Here is a 6000-nt window from a genome sequence, read left to right as displayed (position 1 = left end):
TTGCACCCACAGATGTCCCAGATAAATTGCTAAGAGCTGTGAGCAAGAGAAAAGCTAGAACCAAATTTATGTAAATAAATTATTTTTATATTGCAAGGTGTTCTGGAAAACTTCTCAATTAATTTAAATCATACAAATAATGGATTTTTTTTAATTCCATGCCAGATGGAGTTTAAAAAAGGGACCAAAGAGATTCAGAAATCTAATATTAATTTCAAGGTGATTGTAACAGATTGTCCAGATTAAAAAAAGAAAAAAAAAAAATTGTTTCCCTTTTATGTATCTATATATAAATGTACTTGTTTAAAATACACATATTTTAAAAAACTACTTTGTGACTGGCAAAAATAGCTCCAGAGACTATTTTTAAAGGAAAAAAAAAGAAAAAAGAAAGAAAGAGAAACCCTTTTTATATGCTTGAGTGGAATATTTTAATTTTACTGCTTCGGCTTTATTTTTTGTGTTGGAACACTTCAGATTAGATTTAGAGCAAAGGGGAGCTTTGTCTTCATACTGTTCTCCACAGTTTAGAGGACTAGTTTTTTTTTCTTTTCTTTTTAAACAAATGAAAGAAAACAAAGGAAGAATGTTTATAATCTTACATAAACCCATGACATCAGGAGCCTGAAATTCACTACATGATTCTTGATGAAAAGATTGACAACAAAGAAATACAGATTTCCTTTGCATTTCTTCCTGATTTTCCCCTCCCTATTCCAATTCCTTCCTTCTGGAAGTTTCTCACCAAAGGTAGGATTGACAGGCTGTCTCTCATGACTGTTTCCTCTTTCCTCCTTAGAAGGTGTATCTATCCCTGTCCCACCAAGCTCCAAAATCACAGCTGGATGCCACAGATCTGAGAAGCTGCTGAAGGAGCTGCCAGGGCGGAGGGAGAAGAGGTGAGAGGAAGCTTCCCTTTCTTCATCTGCCTTGGATTCTGGCCAGATAGATCCAGTTAACATTAACTTTCCAAACAGATGCCCCAATAGGGAAGGTGTCTCTGACTATGCACTGCACTGCTCAGATGTGGATGTCTGCCCTGGTTGTCATCTAGCAGCAAAATTCATGTGAATATCCTCCACCTTGTTTAAGGCAGAAATGGCTGAATTAATGAGGACGGGTTGAAGTGATGACCAGATCCTTCTCTCCTGATTGTGTACCATGGGAGTGTGTGTATGGAAAGCTCTGCTGGTTGACCTGTGAGTGATGTAACTGTCTCCAGAAAAGGATTTCTGACCATGACTTAAGAAACAATGCATCAGTGAAGCAGGACAGAGTTGCCTCACAGAAATTTTTTTCTGGTCATTTTTTTCAGTTCTGAAATAAAATACTGTCAATGAGCAAGCTCACATCTTCCATCAGCCTCCAGGGTTCTCATTTTTTCATATATTTTTTACTTTTAGTGCAGTAAAAAGGTATTTTAAAGTAAAAAGGTTTCTTTCTTCTATTAGGAATTTTATCTTTAGTAGTACTTGGAACTTCTACTTCATCAACACTTCTGGCTAAGAGAAATCAAGCAAGGTGCACAAGCAAGAAAACACCATCTGTAACGATGACAAACTATAAACACCATTCACAGGCCATTAAGTTTGTAATCTTTTTCTCTTCATCATTATTCTCTTACCTCCATTAAATTCTTCCACAACCAAGTGCAGAAGCCAAAGGTGATTGTGGTAGAGTGACAGACAAGAATTTTTATTGTCCTGTCAATGCAGATAAACCCAGAGCTGAGAGAATGTCAGGTGAACTTCCCCAGTGACGACTGAAGTTCAGTATTCTCTGAAAAAGGAAGAAAATACAAATGATTTTCATGCCTTTTAGGCTTTTAAGATTTATGTTACAGAAGTATCCTGACTCTGTGGAAGGCTAGTCAGGCTCTGACTGATATTTATTGTTCACAGGAAACTATTATCTGCACTTCATCAGTCTGCTTCAAATTGCAGATTTGCAAGGTTGCAAGAAATCAGAGGCACCCAGCAGCCATGATTCTCCTGAGGAACTGGAAAGGACTAGAAGATGATGGAATGAAAATGACTCAGTGGACAGAGATAAGACACTTGCAAACGATTGTAATAGCTGCAAAGACCCTCTGTTGGTCAGGGAAAGGAAAGTTTGCAATTTGCATCTCCACACAACAAAAAGAAGAGAAAGGAACTTGCTGAGAGTCAGATATAGAATAGATACATTCCCACAGGAACAACAGTGAGAGTCAGGTAATGGCCAGTTTTACTAGCATGGCCAAATTTAGGATATTATAGCACAACAGTCCCCAATTTTTGTTTGGCAGTGAGTGCCACCACTGGTAACCACTGGTAGTAGCATTACATTAGAATATGCAGTTTGCCTTATTTGCAAAAAGAATCCCCAATGCAAACTCCAGATGTTTTCTAGTCAGTTGATTCTCAGTTGCTGACACTTGCAATGCAACCAACTTCCACAGCTCTGTCAATTGCTAAAACCTGCCTATAATCCTCAGTTTACCATGAGACTGTGCTGGAGCCAGTGTTAAAATAGTCAGCTGTTTAGTAGCTGAAGACCTTCAGGTTGGTTAAGCATGACTTGCTACATTCATTCTCATTTTTCCTGGTTGCATTCTTGCCTTTCATGTGGTTGGAATTGTTCACAGCATACATTTTAGTTATTGATGGCAAAAACCTTCTGGGTATTACGGGGTTGCTTTAAAACAGTCAGGATGAAATGTGACAACTGCTGGGTCATCCCTGTGGTTATCATTCATATTGGCAGTGGTGAATGAGTTGACTACAAGATACTCCTCAGGCTTCCTCCTTTTGCCAATGTTTACTAGTTTCAAAGTTGTTATAATACAGCTCATTCTATCTGTGAACTCCAGCTCAGTTTTCTCCTCAGCTGCAAGCTCAGAGCACCAGCTGAGTACATGCAGTCCTGATGTAAGTGCAGTTCTTGCAAGTCTACTTTACACTCAACCAACTATGAAACCCAGCAGAATCTAAGACCAGCTCTTCAGGGCAGCTTTCCAGGTTTCTTAGGCTGCAAAAGCTGATCAAGAGAGAATGTCAGCTGGGAATTTCAAGCAGCAGATTTTCTCATCCACTGTGTTCTGTGGCCCGTGGTTTTTTTTTGCTCCTAAATCCCATGGTAATTCCTGACAGGGGAGCAAAGCTCAGGAGCACAGGGTGGCAATGGATTGATGTGTCCAGATCACAAGGGGAGAGGATCGCTGCAACAGTGAAATTCAAGACCAGCACAGAGGAGCAGATGTCACAAGAGAAGAAACAGGACTCACTCCCAAGATTGTGGCAAAGAGTGCTGGATTCAACACCAGCACAGATATGGTAGTTGTGCAGCCACAGGAGTATTGCTCAGCACCTGACTGGGAGTAGGAGCTTCTTTGGAGAGGGTAACATGCTCCCTTCCTCCCATGGCAAATCCACCCTTGGGTTATCACCTGGGCACAGCTGGCCCAGGAAATATCTGCAGCTGTAAGAGCAGGAAGGAAGTGTGAACCCAGAGAGTAAAATACAGACCTTGTACCATGAGTGTGGGGTTTGCTGTCCCCATTTATGCTTGGTTGGATGGTATGAAAACACTCTGGATCCAGAAATGGAAGTGAAACAGAGGAATTGCATAACAGAACTTCCAGAGGAGAAAATCCAGGCAAGTCCTACTGTCCTCAGAGATAGCTGCTGGGTACTAGGCATTACTAGATATTTCAATATAAGCAGGATTTGATGGAAACTGTAACCAGGTATTGGTGTTGAGCACTTTCCTTTACTTGAAGGCAACCCCACTGACTGAATCTGCTCAGCCCCCAGCCTCCTTGCCAGATACATGAACGTATGAATGCCTCATCTAAGGATTTAACAAAGCAAAATGGCTCTCTAAGTTATAAAGAGTCAAATTCTTGCACTTTTCTTGAGATTACTTTAAACCTCAGTCTTTGCAACAGGCTGCAGCAAGAGGGAGTACAAGAACAAAAAGCCCTCGCTGTTAATATTTATGGCAACGAAAGCAAAATTGCAACACATTTGCAGATGAATAGGAGCCCTTGTTAAAAGCTGCACCAGCCTAATTTTAGGATAGCACTGCTTTGGCATTTGATTGTGTGGAATAACAAAGGAGAGATTTCATGTTAATTAATTTAGAGGAATTATTAGTGTCAAAAATATATAGTTCAATCACCTTTCCAAAAATAGTCTGAGGAAGGGAAATGAAACTCAGTGGAAAGAAGACAGAGGTTTTCTTTCAGTTACAGATTTTTTTCAAATGTTTTGGTCACTTTTTGTCAAATGCATTGCCCCAATATAAGTAATAGGATTTATTTATAATAACACCTATGTAACAATTACCTACCTATTGCTTCAAAATAAGCCATATGGCTAAATAATTTCCATTTGTTCAGTGAAACAAGAAGCACTAGGAAGTAGATGGTTTGATATATATATAATTAGTCCCTATTTTATTTAAAGAATGAAACATCCAAGCCCTATTTAGAAAACAAAACAAAACAAAATGAAAAAAACACTCAACTTTTGTGATATTTACAGCTCAAAGTAATTTCACCCCCCTCCTCCTGCCCCCAAGGAAAACTGCAACAAGACCTGTTGTATCCTGATTTGTTTGTTTTGTTTTATTTTTTTTTTTAACAGAGATTCCATTTGGGGGAATTATGTGGAATGTCAAACTACAGTATTCATCACTCACCATGGCTTGATAGTAATCAATGGAGCAGTGTTCTTCTTGGTCTCCCTTCATTACACAGTCTTCTCTGAGAAAAATCATTATTGAAAATGAGTGTAGATTCAAAAAAATCCTGATTATACAAATATTTACTAGGGAAAGATTATACTCCTTTGCCTAAAAGACATTCATATTCACAGAAGGCCAGGCTATATTATGCCCATGCATTATACTAAAAACTCAGCTGGTTAAGCCCACCCAATTCTGTTTCCTTCTCTGTATCCTCTTTCATTCCTTTTTTTCCCTTCCTTCCATCACAGTACAGGCAGTGCTGGCATAGTCCCTGAGGTGCTTCCATCACACAGGGTGCATCGTCTAGCATGTTTCAGCAGACAGGAATACTGTGGAGCCAGGAAGTCTCCCAGGACCACATTTTTCACAAGTAGTCTCTGATTGCGAGTATGAAACACTCCAGGGGAAAGGATTCCCGCAGATGGCAGATTATTGCAATCACTGTCATAAGGATTTATGTCCTTGACCAAGCCCATATTTCCACCTGTCTCAGAACCTGCGCAGTCCCAAGTGAAGATTTGTGTACTCATCCATGTTTCAAGCTGTTCCTGCTTCTCTTCTCAAGGCTATATAAATTCTGAGGAAGACGCTTGCTCTGCTGCAACATATACCTAGAAATCTACTCCCTTCACTAGATTCCAGCTTATTCTTCCTGAACCCAGAAGCAAGAAACTCCCCCAACACTCTTGTGTATGTACAAATCCCTGTCTTTGAGCTAGTTCCTCTTGGTGTAGAGGAAAACCCCCAGCCACTGCTCATCCTGGCAAAGGCAGAGGCTGAAGAGGCCAGCTAAAACCTGCAATTTTAATTTGCTCTCATGGTATCATGTTTTATACCTGCCTCCTGTTCCACGGCTCCCACGGCTTGCTCATATCCCCTCTCCCCAGGCAATACTGGACATGGGAAACAGAACAGTCTCCTGACCAGGCAGTGTAGCAGCTCTCATGGAAAACATCTTCTCACCAAATGCTGGAGCTGCACATGTGGTATTGAAAAATCAGATTAGGTGGTGCCTCAGGTCTGGGTACCAATGAATGCAGCCTTTCCTTTCTCTGGGCACAGCCATGGAGTTCAGTCGCATGACACCAGATTCTTTTTGTCCGAGTACAGGAACTCAGTCCCTGCTCCCAGCTGAGAAAGCTATCCGTACATCAAAGGACAGGGGATTATTCTTTTGTGCCAAAGACTCAGGCTTCTTATCTCTGACAGCTCAATCACCACATCATCTGTGGCAAAAGATGGCTGGCAGCAAGATTAGATTACAGAGGT

The 6000-nt window shown here is 40.6% G+C and overlaps 1 long non-coding RNA gene across 1 annotated transcript; it reads right to left on the bottom strand.

Annotated features, from left to right (window-relative positions):
• Positions 1 to 1629: 1629 nt before the first annotated feature.
• Positions 1630 to 5670, bottom strand: LOC119702603. Its single transcript, XR_005257395.1, has 3 exons — positions 5568 to 5670; positions 4684 to 4747; positions 1630 to 1779 (listed from the first exon to the last, which is right to left on the bottom strand). It is a non-coding gene; the product is annotated as an uncharacterized LOC119702603 (long non-coding RNA).
• Positions 5671 to 6000: the final 330 nt, after the last annotated feature.

This window comes from Motacilla alba, chromosome 6 (assembly GCF_015832195.1).
Source record: "Motacilla alba alba isolate MOTALB_02 chromosome 6, Motacilla_alba_V1.0_pri, whole genome shotgun sequence".
Taxonomy (NCBI): domain Eukaryota; kingdom Metazoa; phylum Chordata; class Aves; order Passeriformes; family Motacillidae; genus Motacilla; species Motacilla alba.
The sequence above is the reverse complement of the archived record's forward strand: the minus strand, read 5'-3'. Positions and strand labels throughout refer to the sequence as shown.